General features: G+C 34.1%; 1 protein-coding gene across 4 annotated transcripts in view; it reads left to right on the forward strand.

Moving 5' to 3' along the window:
* The first annotated feature begins 7,229 nt into the window (after window positions 1-7,229).
* CDH19 (cadherin 19) overlaps window positions 7,230-17,672 on the forward strand; it is a 97,866-nt gene continuing 87,423 nt past the window's right edge. For all 4 annotated transcript variants that reach the window (XM_082355194.1, XM_082355192.1, XM_082355195.1 and 1 more), the window contains exon 1: window positions 7,230-17,388. The gene's annotated coding sequence lies outside the window, so the exon portion shown is untranslated. The remainder of the gene's footprint in view (window positions 17,389-17,672) is intronic.

A 17,672-nucleotide genomic window follows, 5' to 3' on the forward strand; every position in this document is an offset into this window, starting at 1 on the left:
ACCCTCCAGTCATAAAATTGGGACAAACCTATCCAAGAGCAAGACATATCATTCTTTGGATAGGAAACACAAAATATTATCCGGAAAGTAATTTATCTTTAAAACCTGCTTTTCAATGTATATTTATTTCCAATTCTTTCATGTTCATTTTAGGTTAATTCATTCTCATTTGCTTTCTGAAATATATGAATACATACATTTAAGTTTTGAATAATATTATTTCCTTCTTCGTATTGCACACAATATATGCATTTAAATTTTCAGTATATTTCATGTATCTAAATTAAATTGGTAAATAAAGCAACAAGAGATAGTCCAGAACTATACATTTCTAAACCTCTTAACTTTTTATAACATGGAATATCAATAAATGGTGTCCAGTATTTTATGTTATGTGTTGTTTATATGAATCTTAATTCCATATTCACACTCTAATATGTCTGTATCAATTTGCATATGAATGACCCCTTTGGGAGACTTATGTCTTTGTTTTAGTTGCATAAATTTAGAGTATACGTTTCTATATTATTTTTAGTATCCAGTTTTTTATTTCTTGATTATACTCCTCAATTGTTTATCTTCCATTAAACATTCCATCTTATTCTTAAAAATAGTCTATTAAAATATTGTACAGGCATGCATGTTTAAAGTTCAACCTAAGGGCAAAGAGAATAGTGCTAATTGTTCAAATATTTAACTCCTAGTCTTTTTTAAAAAAAAGTAACCATCTTATCCCTAGCATGATACACAAATGTAATTCTTTTTATAAAATCTTCATGTTCAAAGCCACTTAAATTTAGAATGTGAATCTCTTTGTAAACAGAGCATTTGAAAGATAAATTAGCTTTTATGGTAAACTTTTTTGTTTATTTAAGAAGCTGGATTAAATGGACTAATGATACAATTTCTTATCTAATTAAGAAATAATGCATAGACTTCCTCATGAGCGAGATGTTACATCTCATCCTTCAGCCTGGAGCAATGGCTCTTAACCAGCAGTGATTCTGTCCTGCAGAGGACATTTGCAGTGTTTGGAGACATTCTGGTTTTCACAACTGGGGAAGAGAGGGTGCGAAGGCGCCTGAGGTAGTGGCCCGAGGCACTGGTAGGCATTTGACAATAATGCCCAGGACAGCCCTCACAACAGAAAATAATCCAGTTCCAAATGACAATGGTGCCAAGTTTGAGAACCCTGGCTTACAGCAAATAACTCTAAGTTTCCAGTCAGTTAGATGTATGATACTAAGTGACTAAGATAACTACTGTTTGCATGGAATTTACAGTTTAATAAATGCTTTTAATATCCATTAATTTATGAATTTATTTTAGGCTTCTGAAGTAAATACTGATCTTTTTTTAAAGTATTTTACTTGAAGTATAGTTGATTTACAGTGTTATATTAGTTTCAGGTGTGCAAAATAGAGATTTGATATTTTTACAGATTATACTCCATTTAATGTTATTATAAAATAAGTTGGCTCTATTCCTTGTGTTGTACATTACATCCTTGCATCTTATTTATTTTATACCTAGTGGTTTATACCTCTCAAGACCATTCCCCTCTCTTGCCCCACTTCCTAGCCCTCTCCCCACTGGTAACCACTAGTTTGTTCTCTGTATCTATGAGTCTGTTTCTGTTTTGTTACATTCATTCGTTTTAATTTTTAGATTTCCCATATAAGTGAAAACATACAGTATTTGTCTTTCTTTGTCTGACTTATATGCACCCCAATATTCATAGAAGCATTACTTCCAATAGCCAAAATATGGAAGTAACCTAAGTGTCTATCAACAGATGAATGGATAAAGAAGATGTGATATATAGATATATATAGATATAGATATACAATGGGATACTACTCAGCTATAAAAAAAAATGAAAATTTTTCCATTTGCAAAAATATGGATGGACCCAGAGGGTATTATGTTTAGTGAATATCATATTGGTCTTTGACACTAAAGAAATATTATGAAAATGTATGGTAGTAAATACTTAGTTTGAAAAGAAAGAAATCCTTGAATAACACAAACTATAAAAATCAACTGAAGAAAAAAAATGAATAATTGGTATAGTGCTATTTCTATTACAGAAGTTTAATTCTTAGTTTACTTCCAGGAACAAAAATTCTAGTACCATATAATTTCACAGGCAAATTCTAATAGTCAATACCGAAATAAGTTATTTCTTCAAAACTTTTTTGCTGAATTTTGAAAAGGAGGGAAGACTTCTCTACTATTTCATCTGATCATTACTATACTATTGTTACAATTCAGTTGACCTTTTTTGGACATTTTTTCAACATTAAAAAAAATTCTCTTTGAACTTCTTTCTTTTTCTTTTTTAAATAGAGAGCAGTCTAAATCTTTTAAATACATTTGTGTCCTATTTAATCATTAGAAAGCATCTAGATATAGGATTTTAGTGAGTCAAATAAGTTAACTACCAAGCTTAAACTCACAACTTGGTCAAACCTAAAACAACGTAATGAAATTAAACAAATGATGAAAACATATTTAAATAAATATGTTTTTTGTGATCAATATTTTCACCATGCTTATTCTCATGTATTTGTGTTATAGCCCTTCAGCAGCTGGCTTGATTTACAATTATATTAGAGTTCTTGTGTGAAAAACATGGTAAGAAATTCTCTAACTTTCCAATTTTTATTATAATTGACAACAATAGTGTTAAAGATAAATATTGAAATCCAAAACTGTAAATCTCTGGTTTAAGATCAAATAGCTAGCTGCGGAAAATCCTGTACTAAAAAGTTATTTTATTATACAACCTGAAACAACAATGATGGCAATATTAATAAAAATACAAACAAGATGAACAATCCAGCCTTCCTGGTTAGTGAAAATTTCATCTCCTTGGCAGCATTTGGAAAAATCTAAGTAATCTTCAGACTATTGTATTGGTTTCTGGTAATAGGCAAAGTCATCTTTTTAACCGCCCGTTTGTAGAAAGTGATTTGATGTCACCCAATACAACTATTTTAATATGTGTTCAATTTTAATCATTCTCTGAAAGAACTCTTTTTAGAATTCTGCCTTTCACATACATCCATCATGGTTGGAGTTGGAATGAAAAAAATAAAGATACACAGCAAATTCAGGAAGTAAATTTAAGAAAGTACTGTGAATGTACCTATTGACATGTGGATCTAACTAGAATCAAATAAAGCAGAGGCCAGCTTGGTTTTTGAGAAAGTTGTAATGCCAAAATATCCACCACCACCACTCTCAAACCAGCATAACTTGTGACTGCTTAAGACTTAAAGGGTCCCTTTGGTCTCCAGGTGTCTAGAGTCAGGAAATGGGCTGAGAAAGCTGCTTAGCCCTGGTAAGGATATATTCTCCAATCTAATTCAGACATGGTCAGGGAGAATAAAGGATAAAAAGAAACTGCCAGAATGTGATGTCAAAATTTACAGAGCAAAATTAATTGGCTATTTCTTCCTAGGGCGCAGAGTTAAGACCTAACCCTGGAGTGTTTCCCATGCTGGGGTAAGGGCTCTTGCCGTGCTTTCCTGGGAGAGTTCAGAACTGCTACCTATCGGTCACTGCTCTGTGTGTTTTGTATTCTTTCCAAATTCAAGAGCATATTGTGGGCTCTGTACCTATTCTATCATTGCACATTGTTTGAGTTTTGAGAAAACTTGTCTTTCTAATACGTAGGTCTCTAGACCAAGAGGAATCACATTTGGACATGATAAAAAAAAAAAAAAAATAGATATCACTCAGAATTTTTGGAAGGTGGGCTGGAACATAATAACTGGATGGGACTTTTGCATTGTTCCCCAGAGGACTGAATGAGTGTGTCTGCATGTGGTAAGGAGAGGAACCCAATATTTGGACAAATAGATGCCCCGTGGTAGTCCCTCTTATACTGCTGGCTCTCCTTCTAGGAACCTATTATGATTTCACTGCCCCGCTCCATCGAAGGCCCATAAAACATGAGCAGAAGTGACATTTGTCAGGTCCAGGTGGAAATTTAAAGAACCATCAGTCTTTCATTATCAGACCCTGACAACATGCATCAATTCAATATAGTGTCTGCCCTGATAACTTGAGTTCTGGAGCAAATATACACGAAGTGGAGTCCCAGCTACCTTCTATAAAATGTAGGTTTCAGAGAAAGAATCATTTATTTTTTTAAGCCACTAAGATTTTACAGTTTTTTTAAACCACAGCCTGAGTTAGTCTATCCTGACAGATACAACCATTTACAGAAAATTATCCACTTAACACAGGAAAACAGTGCATATTTTTATCCAACATAACCATGTTAATTAATTTAGGCGTTAGTCATAGTCTAATAATGATTTTTTATCCAAAACATACCTCTTTAATTATAATCACATGTAGAATAAACTGTTAACATAGGACCCATTTTTGTAGTCCATGTTAAGGAAGATATAGTCATAGTGAGGGGAAATTTTTGTTATAAAAAGAGGCAAACCATAGTGCACCGTGGACTCAGATACAAACCAGCATTCCTGGTCCTCTGCGTGCCAGTGCAACTTTGAAAAAAATGTTGAAGTAATACATTTTGCATACTTCTTTCCCCCGGTGACAAAGTTGTTTTTACTCACAGAAACTACCTAGATAGTGCATTTCCCATTTAAGTGTGCTTCCCAGTGAGAAGCAATCAGTGAAGCAATTGTTATCTTGTTGCAAAAATACCTCCCAAGAGAGTACAGAAGAAAAAAATACAGCTTGCATCAGCTATCAATTTATCGGTGAAGAAAACAACTACTATTCATTGGTTTAGGTTAGAAATACTTTTGCTACAGATTTCCTTAACATGAGAACGTTCTTCTTGGGATTTCTAAAAGATGTATTGAAATGGAAAAAAGAAAGTGTTCGAACATAAATCAGTCTCTACAAGTAAGTTGCTTCCTCGGAACTGAATTTATTATTTATAATATATAGTGAAAGCAAAAACTTACTAAGACACATCAAAACAGTTATGAGCAATGAAGTTAAATTTAGTTTATCAGAGACTACCAGCCTTTTAATTAAAATGATTTTATATGTTTCTCCAGTAACATCCTATGCCAAATGATATTTGAATTGACCAGATATTTAACATTAAAAACTCTTCAGATGCCCTTGGATTTAGTATATTTTTATAATGGTTATGTGGGAATGAAGTTGAGATCCAGTAACATTACATAAATTCACTCATATATACGTAATTATATCTCAAATTTCAGTGTTTGTATAAACTAACCATCAGTTGTATTTGAACATGAATGAAAAATGTGCTACAGTTATTTATTTTCTTCTCCATACCTTTGAAGTAATGTTCTGGAGAATGATTTTATATTTGGTTTTGGATATTCACATTCCCTGTAATGTTAATATGGAAATACAGGAAAACAAGCCCATAATGTTAGCCTGAGAGCGCATTATGTTGGATTGTCCTATAATGTTTCCCACTGGGAATGCACACAAGGTCCGATGCCAGCCTTATAAAGAGCAGTGTCATAGCTGGTTACACAGAACTGCCTTTATCATGTCTTATAAGCTTTCATACTTTTCATTGTTTATTGGATATCCTAAATGCCACTAGAGCAATTTCATTCCAACTAAGTCAAGTGCTTCTTATTTACTTGCACAGTTCAGGTGCAAACATCTAAACTAATGATTTAAGACATTCATTCTCATATGCAGAAACTTTGGTTTGTATACCTTTCTGAAGTTCACTGTAATCATTTTAATATGAAGTGTAAGTTAAGTTGATAAAAGTACCATTGACTGTAGAGAAATGCTTTTGACAATTCTCACTATCAAACAAAATGACAATAAATAAATTGCAGCACAGGCAAAAACTTGGAAATAACGGAGCTGCATCAGAAGTGAAAGAAGCATATGATGGCCTATTTAGGAAAGTCTAAGTGTTTGTCTTTCTAAGATTCAAGGAAAATTTCAAGATTTTTAGATTCTTTATCATTTCAAAATTTTAATTCCATAGTAAAATTTTCCTTTAAGTAAAGACATATTCATAGCGTATGCATCTTTTATCTTAGTCTTAAAGCAGGCTTATGAGGAAACAGCCTTTACTGCCTATTTCTCTCATGCTTCAGCAGAAAAGGAGTGTCAATCCAGTTGACACAATAGAGTTTTGGATGGAAAGTGATGATCAGTAGCAGCAGAATAAAGACAATAATGGTGGGGGTGTCCCGCTCTCCTGGAGGAGCTTTCAGATGAAGATACATGTAAAATAGAAAATGATGGGAACGCTTCCTGGTTACCCTATTTTAGTCCATGCTATCCATATAATTAGTCAGATGGTGATCAAGTAGGTGACTTGATTTTACAAACATCTACCAAAAATAATATTTGGCATTTGATATTGAGTTTGTGAGTCTCTATACATTTGTAATAGGGGGAAAAAAAGTCTTTCTGCAAACCACTTCAGTATGGTAATTGTGATAGCCATGAACATTTCCATATGATCCTCTGCTGTGAGGAGCATGGTTGAGTGGCAGCCCCCGCTAATACCCCTCTAGACTCTGGATCCACCACCGTGTTAGTGCCACATTCGTGATTCCCTGAGGCTGCTCCCAGCCAATGATTGACCATGACAGAGCTACTAGTACAGGCCTATTTCTATGAAACTCTATTTCAAAGGATGTTTTGAGTCAAAGACTGCCCATGAGCTCAACCAAAAATTTATCAGAATAGTGCTGTAGTCTTAAATCTCTCCTATTCCATCCCCCTTCCTTTCCACTTCCTTTTCACAGGCATCAGGCTTGCATTGTGGTCTGAATGTTTTCCTTAGTTACTTCTGATTCTTCATGTTCATCATTCCCAGGCACTTCCCCCAATAAACTATTGCACATCTAATCCCATCTTGCCATCTGCCCCTTGGAAGGTGGAAACCAATACATTATGCATATCATCAGCAAACATATGATAGGTGACTCTTTTCTTGACTTCTCATTAGCTATTGTTGATTCCAAACAATGCTAGCATAGATCAAAATGGTTGCTTTATTCACCATAAAATGCTTCAGTATACACAGTGTGACCTAAATGTATGTTAGACCTAAATGTAATGTATGTTAGATAATCCTCTGGTATCTTGGATAAAAGCATCCATTATTATCCCAATAAGGATGAATCTGTGGGGCTAATCATCCTAACAGAGAAAATCCACCATCACTAAGAAAACAAAGTATTGAGAGATTAACATACATATCTGTAAGAATTTCTTTGGGGCTTTACAAGAAAACATTTAATTCATTTTTTTTTTTTCTATATTAGTCTTGCCAAATTGTATTGTGTGAATAATGCAAGAACTTTACAAATATAACTTAAGGTAAAATAAACATACATTTCCTCCATATGTCTTCATTCAATCATAAAAACAAATATAAGATAGATCATATAAATTGTTAAATGAATAAAATCAGTTTATAGGAAGCATGCTTTGGGCAGAGAAAAACATTATATATATTAATATTTGCTATTGCCATATTGAAAAGTCTTACGTTAGCATATGGTCCCCTCTTTTTACATTTTAATGCAAAATATACTTACAATATTTTTTGTTTGTTTGTTTGTCATGACATCTTTCATTTCTGTCTCAATCTGACACTCTCATTCTTTGATAGTGTCATGATAGAATGCAGATAAAAAAATATAGAACATGTATAGCTGATTCACTTTGTTATAAAGCAGAAACTAACACACCATTGTAAAGCAATTATACTCCAATAAAGATGTTTAAAAAAGTGCCTATTTATTATCATTTTGTTATTATTCCACAATTCACATATATTACTAGTATCTGTATACAGATTTATCTTCTATCTGATAATTTAGTAAAGAGGATCATTTGAAAGCAAACCACCTGTGTCGTCCACTCACTCTTGTCAACTCAAGCACATTTGTCACTCCTTAATCACCCTCTACAAAGTCCCCAAATGTAGTAGTCAAGATTACAGGGCCTGGTATTGTACTTCATGAGCTTGAATTCTTATTCTATCATTTACTCTCTGTACAATTTGAAGAAGTTACTTGACCTCTCTGGCCTATAGTCTATTCAACCCTGACATGGGAAAACCATCTACCTACTGAGGCTGTTATGAGGATTAATTAAAATAATTGTATGGGAGGAACGTGCAAGAGTAGTTGAGGTAAAATAAATATTAGTCTATATCTTCCATATCTATAGGCTTATATTATGTAGTATATAAATATAAGGAGGTTTCAAGTGTTAGGCTTCCAGTAACTTAACCCAAGAATTAATGGTTGGGCAAAGTCTCCTGCAAATAACAATTATAAATTCTAAAATTGGAATATATATAGAATATAAAGCTATAATATATGTGTGTGTCCAATTTTGTTATTGTTTGTACATAAGCTACTTAAAGCATGTGAATGTGTATGTGTTAAAGGTTTAAAATTCATTAAGACATTTGGTACAATGCAGAGCTCTTTAATAGATGCCATGATTCCTGTAGGGAAAGGCAGTAGTGGGAATTTTGATTTGTTTGTTTTTGTCTATTTCTAGCCCAGTACATCGTACATAGTAACACTCAGTAAACATTCTGTGAAAGAATGAATGCTGTATGTTCGCTTGCATTCCTAAATGTAGACAGTGTGAGAGACTGGAAACTGTGTCATTTCTGGCATCAGACGACAGAAGCTTGAGATCTGGCTGCAAAACATTCTAACTGCATGGCATTCTCTGAACTTTAGTTTCCTCACGCCTTATATGAGGATGAAAATAATAGCAACCAGCATATATCATGATGCCTGACAACTCCATATCACCCGAAAGAGTCACAGCATCCTTTATCCTACTGCTGCTGGAAGGGATGCCCTGGAGAATTACCATTTGTTGCGTCCAACACCATCTACTTCCTTTGCCGTAGAAACTGGACAGAGGTTGTGAATCCAAAAAGTAAGGGAGTATAGGATCATTGCTGACGTACATAGACTACTTTGTCCCCTTAGAAGTTTTTTTTTTTAATTTAATTTAATTTATTTATTTTTATACAGCAGGCTCTTATTAGTTATCTATTTTATACATATTAGTGTATATACGTCAATCCCAATCTCCCAATTTATCCCACCACCACCCCCCGCCACTTTCCCCCCTTGGTGTCCATACGTTTGTTCTCTACAGCTGTGTCTCTATTTCTGCCTTGCAAACCAGTTCATCTGCACCATTTTTCTAGATTCCACATATATGCGTTAATATATGGTATTTGTTTTTCTCTTTCTGACTTACTTCACTCTGTATGACAGTCTCTAGGTCCATCCACGTCTCTACAAATGACCCAGTTTCATTCCTTTTTATGGCTGAGTAATATTCCATTATATATATGTACCACATCTTCTTTATCCTTTTGTCTGTCAATGAACATTTAGGTGCTTCCATGACCTGGCTATTGTCCCCTTAGAAGTTTCAACAGGAAGAGAATAGGCATTTACTAGTAGAAGTTGAAAATCTGTCACTAAGAATTTGTGTTGACAATCAGCCATAAATAAGATAAATTATAAATAAACAGAAACTCTGAGTGAAAGAAAGCCATACACAGAGAGAGGAGATTAATAACGTAATTTGATATTAATTGGAAAAGGAACACAGAGAAAGTAGCCAAGTCATTTCTGGAGAACTAAAGTGAAAACTATGAACTCCCACCACTGCCATCACCAGATCTATTATAACCCTGCCATGGCTCGTCTCCTTTTGTTTCCGTGAAAGTCTATTTGAATATAACTACAATGAATCTCTTTTCCTTACAACCAGAGTTGCCTGATCAATTATTACCTGCTTCATAAGTTTGCTATAATCCAGAAAACAGATCTGATTTTTACAACAGCTCTTAACATGTCATACCCTTTTTTCCATCATGACCCCTGACATTGTAATCTCAACACATAAACTAGATTGGTTCTTTAAAATGTAAATAAGATGACATTGTCTTTCATTTAAAACTGTCCAATTCTTCCCAACTCACTCCTTGTAAAAGCCAAATAACGTAAAGTTGTCAGCAAGACCTTATAAAATCTGCCCCCATGTGCACAAGTCTCACACACACACACACACACACATACACACATCATCATCATCTTCTGCTTTCTACCTCTCTGCACTCCAGCCATGAAGGATGCCGTGATGTTCCTTGAGCATTTTTGCCTAATAGTTTTGTGTGACCTAAGCTGTTCTTCAGCTTGATAACTTCAGGGCTCACTCCCTCATCTTAGTCATGTATTTACCCACTATCTCCTCAGTTGGACCTTTTCTGAATCTTCTGTATAAAATTTTGTGCTTCCTACCCCGTGACAATACTAACTACCCCCCTTACCTCCTCTATTTTTCTACTTAACACTTTTGTTTATCTAATATACTATATATTTTACTAATTTACCTTGTCTACTCACTATGCCCTAAACTAGGACATGAACTTCATCTAGATAGAGACTTTTTTTCTGGAACATTCCTGAGTGTACCTCCAACACTAAGACAGGGGCCTGAGAAACAGTAGATGCTCAAAAATTTCTTGGGAAGGACAAGAAAGGAATCAATTAAGGAAGAAAGGACATAGTTTAAGTGCTTATATGCTTAGTTTTATTGCTTTACAAGTGGTGGCTACTATAATACTACTAAATTAGATTGCCCATCATGTTTTTAAGAGAAGTGTTTCTTTTAAAAATTGTATGTTTTCTTCAGTAAAGAGGGAGTGTGTTATAGTGAGTATAATATAGGCTTTGGCATAAAAAATCCTCTGACTCTTCAGGACCTTGCTTTGCTATTTGTCTCACATTTACTCAAATGTAAAGCGGGCCAACAACTACTTGGCAGAAATGCAGTGAGTATTAAATAGTTTCTATCATAGCACAGCCGTTCCATATGTACCATAAAATGAAATAACTGAAACTTTCCATTTCTTCTGCAAAACAACACTCTGAACCTGCCGTAATACTCACTGATTATGAGCACACTTTTTCTCCCAACCATGTAGATATATTCTTCCAAAAAGCCAGCTATGTTAGTTTGCAAAACTATTTATATGAGGTTTTCTAATTTTTGAAAACATAGATTTACAAAATATAACAAATGAAATATGTCTGAAAAGTAGAAGCCATTATTTTTCTATTAAATCTAAGATATATGTTCTAGAAATGCTTATTAAAAGTAAGATGTTTTAAAAGCTATTGAAGGGTATGAATAAAAGCATTTTTTTAAATAGATAGGAAAAAAATCATTGAAACCAAATAGGAAACATTTATATCCACACAAAAGCCTGTACACGGATGTTTATGACAGCTTTATTCATAATTGCTAACACTTGGAAGCAATCAAGATATCCTTCAGTAGGTGAAAGGATAAACTGTAGAATATTATTCAGGGATTAAACAAGTGAGTTATCAAGCCATGAAGAAAACATAGAGGAAACTTAAATCCCTATTGTAAGGAAAAGAAGCCAATCTGAAAAGGCTACATATTGTATGATACCAAATATATGACATTTTGTAAAACTTTAGGTAAAACTATAGAGACAATAAAAAAGATCAGTAGTTGCCAGGAGTTAACGGGGAGGGTAGAATGAATAGGCAGAATACAGAGGATTTTTAGGGCCATGAAATTACTCTGTATCTGTAACGGTGGATACATGTCCAAACATTTGTCCAGATTCATAGAATGTACAGCACCAATAGTAAATCTTAATGTAAACTATGGACTTTGGGTGATAATTATGTATCCCTGTAGGTTCATCAGTTATAACAAATGTTCCACTTTGATGGGGGATGTTGACAGTAGAAGAGGCTCTGCATGTGTGGGGCAGGGGGAATATGGGAACTATGTGTACTTTCTACCATAATTCACTGATAACCTAAAACATCCCTTAAAAATAGTTTATTAAACTGTATGCCTTCACATGTTTCTTTAAATTCCTTCTTTATTCTTAAACAAACTGGAAAACATAGACATGTGTTGAATGTGTTTTATAGAAAAATATGCAGAGACTCATTCCGAGGATAATATCTCAAAGAAAATGCCTTGGCACCCTAGGGCAAAATATATGTATAAAATTAACCTGAATGTATATATTTTAGGTAAATATAAAATATTTAAGCTATCTTTAAAAAAGCTAACATTTTATTCAACCATATTAATTCATTGACCCACCGACAGGCAAGATAATGTAGAACAAGATGATTGCTGCTGTGTAGATTTTTGTATATTTATGTGTGCTTATTTATCTATTGATCAAATGCATGTAATTTAATTTTTAAGTAAACTATGCTCTAAATATGAACTAAAAATCACTACACCACATGAATATAAATCAGAAGTTGGTAAACTTTTCCTGTAAATGGCCAGGGTAAATATTTTATTTTATTTATTTTTATATTTTTGAAATTTATTTATTTTTGGCTGCATTGGGTCTTCATTGCTGCACACGGGCTTTCTCTAGTTGCGCCGAGCGGGGTCTACTCTTCTTTGCAGTGCGCAGGCTTCTCATTGTGGTGGCCTCTCTTGTTGCGGAGCACTGGCTCTAGGTGCACAGGCTTCGGTAGTTGTGGCATGTAGGCTCAGTAGCTGTGGCCCACGAGCTTAGTTGCTCCGGCATGTGGGATCTTCCCAGACCAGGGATCGAACCCGTGTCCCCTGCATTGGCAGGCAGATTCCCAACCACTGCGCCACCAGGGAAGTCCCAGGGTAAATAGCTTAGATTTTATAGGTCAAGAGTCTCTGTTGCAACTACTCAACTCTGCCCTTAGAGCGTGAAAACAGCCACAGACAATTTAGACAATATGTAAATAAATGAGAATGATTGTGTTTCAATAAAACTTTTTTTGTTTATAAAAACAGAAAGCTGGGTGTATTTGGCAATTGGCTTCTTAGTTTGCAGATCCTGATGTGGAGAAAGATTGTCCTTTAATTAATATTAAAACACTACTAGTTTCCAGTGACTAATTTTCATTAATTTAAATATATGCCACTTAAACAGGATTTTTCTTTATATAGATATATGCAAAATCTTTCATAAAATGCAGAAATGTCTTAGAGGTACCATTATATTTCAGGGAACTTAAACAATAGTCAGGACATGTTGTACAGTACAGTTCAGTCTGCAAACAGCTGTTATGTTCTAAAATTCTCTCATGATCAGCTCTTGATTAAATAACAGGTGTTTCACATCTCATCACAAAGTCAGTGGAGGTTAACATTCCTCTCTTCCAAAGTGATTTTATTGGATTTTCTTTTTTTTTTAATTTCATTTTGTTAAGCATCTTGTTTTATGCTTAAAAATGATGTGTGGTTTACATTTTCAAGAGATGGTTGGTTAGAGTCTTATTTGTCTTTATGTAACTATAACCTTGAACACAATGTCTTGCAAAAGGAAAAATGATAGATGACTGATAGGTAGACAGATGGATAGATAGGTAGCTGAAGAGCCAGGGGTCAAGAGGGATAATTCTACCTTTCTGGGGTTGTACTTCTGAATTCCATTATTATAAATTGTTTATGTATTACCAGTTACTAAAATACATTTTTTATAGAATGGGACTTTTGTTATTTATGTATTATTCAATGTCAATTTCCTGTATCATGGGGTTTGTGTAGTTTAACCAAACAAAATTATTCCTTAGATGCAGAGCTCCAGAGTAAGTTCTGCCCACAGAAAATAAAAAAATAACAAAACAGCAAATAAAAGAAGAAAATATAGATATATGAACAGATACATTTTAATTAGAGCAAATCAATGGCTACTGCAACTAGACTTCAAAAGGTAAATCTTCTAAAACCCTACAAAATGTTGCCATATTCAATAGAATGTTTCTTTACTAGGAGCCAAGTTTTCTGAGTTTAACAAAAAAGGATTCTGCCATTGTTTGAAATATATGGATTAACTAGTGTTTTATTGTCATTTTTATTATTATTCATTTTATTTTATCTTCTATTTATCATTGTGATATATGCTCACAATTTAAAAAAAAGAAAAGAAAAGAAAATACATTAAATTGGACCATTAGAAAAGAATACCATCTAAAAGTCATTCACAGCAAAAATTATTTTTATTTTCAGCTTTTTAAAAAGCTTTTTACATACATGTCTATGGTGAATACTGTTGATTGCCAACTAGATTCAACAATCTAACCTTGATTTGGTGACATTAATCTATTTACCAGGTAGTTCTTACTCCCAGGTGCAGGAATGGCTTAATGGTTCTAAGCTTTTCTCTTTGGCATAATTTGTTCAGATATGGACAAATGATTATATTAGCCAATAAGGTGAAAGTGGAGTATTTGGACACTCTTGGGGAAAAAAATTACTTATTCTTAAGCACCAGAGGAGAGCAAACAGACCTAGAAAACTGATTGCAGTGTGAAACCACTGGATCCAACTAACCCTAAGCCTACTTCATTTTTCTATGTATGTTCCACATTTCTCCAAGGTTTAATCCATTTTTTAAACTTTAACTTGTATTGTTGTTTCTATGGCAGCCAAAAGAATCCTAATGGGTAGTGTGACATACAGTTAATACATTTTTCAATTATTTCTATCTTAATACATTATGAGTCTTTCCAAAACCATTCATGAATATAATTTTATTATAATACTAATATATTATTATAATAAATAATAAATAATAGTATGCTCCAGGACTGTGATGATCAGGTTGTAGACCTTAAATTCTACCATCCAGACCACAGTTGATTAGAGCCTTTATATCTAATTAAAGTCACCTTGATCATCTATGCCGTGACTGGAGGTAGACCTAAACTTTCTGAATGAAGTTTTATCTCAAGGGATGGGTCAGAACTTGAATAACATTTGGCTTTTGTCCTCTGCCTGCTGTTAGATCTGAACTTCATTAGCTGGTCCAGGCTGCAGCTAGTCAATGGATTTACATTCCTTAATTATCTTCTTTTAAAAAAGAAACTGATGGCTCATCAGAGCATCGATGAATTGTAACATTTTAATTTAAATCTCTATTTAGATTGACTCAATTCAATCCTGGCTTGAACGCTTCTAAAACTTCATGCTCTTTTCATCAGCCTGCTGGCAGATGACATTTGTAGAATTCCCCCAGATTGCATGCGAAAGCTGACGATTGTTTACTAGAATGTTTCTGTGTAGTTATGAAACCGCGTCTGTGTCACAGGAATTGTCCACCCTCCCTTACGTTTGTTCTATGGTATGGAGACCTCCAATAACCCGTAGTGTAATGGCTTTGGCTCTCCTGTGGATAGTGCTGTACTTAATTCTGAGACTCTCCATTCTTATACAGTCATGTTCTGTGCACTACTTCTTTTCCCTCCCACTCCTGAAAAAGGCTTTTCTCCTGATATGAAGAAAATGCACCAGAAGTAATCCCTAAGCTTATTTGATGACTAAGCTTATTTGAGCTTATTTGAGTCCCATCAATCCAGCCAAGTCTACATTCTTGGTTTTGGCATACCTGTGGAGACTTGCTGGATTCCAGCCTATCTGTCCCCCAGGGAGGACAAGCATTTTTTCGTAATTTATAGTACTTTGTGCTATATTAAAATCAAATCTAGTTGGTCACTTTACATAGGTGTTTTATGACAGATCTTCCCTTAATGAAATCAAGAATTGCTGTTAATGGTATTCTACATAAAATATATAGTTTCAAACTGTACCTTCTTTAGAAAGTTGAATACTGTCTCAGTGGATTTTCTGCAGTCCTGATTGTCCTTTTAGTGTAGAAAATGCTGATCCACACTTGTTCTCTTTGGCCTTAAGATAAGCCCTCAGGACATCTTGTGGAACCAGGCTATCAGGTTGAAAAAGTGTAATTGCAGTTCAGAGTGGATCTGGATACTGTATCAAGGCAGAAAACAATACCCCATAAAATGTTATGTTCTTACCCAAACACTAGAACATGGATGAATCTAGAGGACATTATGCAAGTGAAATGAGGCATTCACAGAAGGATATATTGCATGAGTCCACCTATATGAGGTGTCTTAATTTGTCAAACTCAGAAGCAGAGGGTAGAATGGCAGTTGATGGGGCCTGGGGGCAGGTGGGAATGGGGAGCCGTTGTTCAATGGGTATGAAGTTTCCGTTATACAAGATGAGAAAGTTCTAGAGATCTGCTGTACAATGTTGTGCTGCTAGTTTACAAGACTGTACTACGCACTTTACAATTTGTCAAGAGGGTAACTCTCATGTTAAGTGTTCTTACCACAGTTAAAATTTAAAAAATAGCTCGTGGGGAAAAACTTATTTAACTTATTCTTGTTTGGTTTTGCCGCATGGTACAGAGGTATCTAACATCTATTTATTTAGCAAATGGTAACAAATGAAATTTGGTTTTTATGAATTGAAAAATGGAGTAAGCATGAATCAGACGTCACGTAATCTATTTAGTTCTCACTAATGTTGGTTGTAATCTTTTTCCTACTTTCCTTCCACTGTTATGATAAAAAATACAATGAACATGTATATACTCCTGATATTGCAGGACTCAAGTATATTTCTGAAATTTGAAGCTGTCTCCTCACAATAATTGCATATGTAAACCATAAAATTATTAAATTTTATATACATCAATCATAGTGTTAGACACTGTTCACATTTTTTTAACCTCTCTCTGATTTGGTTAAAAGATGATTTTTAACTAAAAACAGCTTGAGTAAACAGTATGGAGTATAATATTATGTATTTCATAATAAATAATAACTATAAAAAATTCTAATTATAAATTTAATACAATAACTATATTTAGGTAATGCATAAACCAAGGAAAAGAAGAGGATTATAATTTAGACATTGCCCTCTCTTTCTGTATTTTACTTTATTCCTGAATAGAAAGACTGAATCAAGGAGCAGCCAGAAGGCATAGACTCACAGTTAAAAAGCTTTTCTCTTTGTAGTAACTTCTGTGCCCGTTTTAAATTGATCATTTGTTTCATCAGCTAATCCCCAAGTAGAGGGCATGTCCTTTCCACTTGCAGAATTCTCTTACATAAGTTGAATTCCCTCCTTATCACCTCAAGCCAATAAGTACTTTATTTTCTTTTTGGTTGTTGTTAGGAAAAAGGGCAAAAAAAATCAGCTCATGCTTCTTGCTGGAGCTGTCTGCATTTTAATCCCAGACTATGAACGGACATCAGAGTGCCCTTATGATATTTTGCACAAAGGCTCAGTGTTCATGGCTCTACTCAGAGAACCCAAAATAGCATTCAGTAAGCAGTGACATACTGAGGGTCTTGGTACTAAAAGCACAAGCGTCTGTAACTCAGAGCAATGTGGCACATATAAGGTTTGATGAGAAGCCTGTGAAACAAAATCGGGACAAACTCTCCTACTATTCCTCATGTGTTTCATGTGAATTTTGAATTTGTTTCTGCAGAGCTTATTGAACTTGAAGACACACAGGTAAGAATGTGATAATCAGGCATGTATTGATTATATAAATTAACTTAATGAAAATAGGGCCAAAAAGTACTTGAAAAACTCTGCTAATTTGCACTTCATAAGGAAAAATTTCTAAAAATTTTAAAACTTGACATGTGCATTGAACATTTTCTAAAACAAAAATCAATTTGCCATCTCTACAATTCAGATTGAGGAAAATAAAAGTTGCTTATATCTAGAAAATTTAAAACAAGTTTCTTGGGAGTAATGTAGCATTACTGCATCTTTTTCTTTCTCCAGGATTT

Source organism: Balaenoptera borealis (genome assembly GCF_965194805.1).
Source record: "Balaenoptera borealis genome assembly, chromosome: 14".
Lineage (NCBI taxonomy): Eukaryota > Metazoa > Chordata > Mammalia > Artiodactyla > Balaenopteridae > Balaenoptera > Balaenoptera borealis.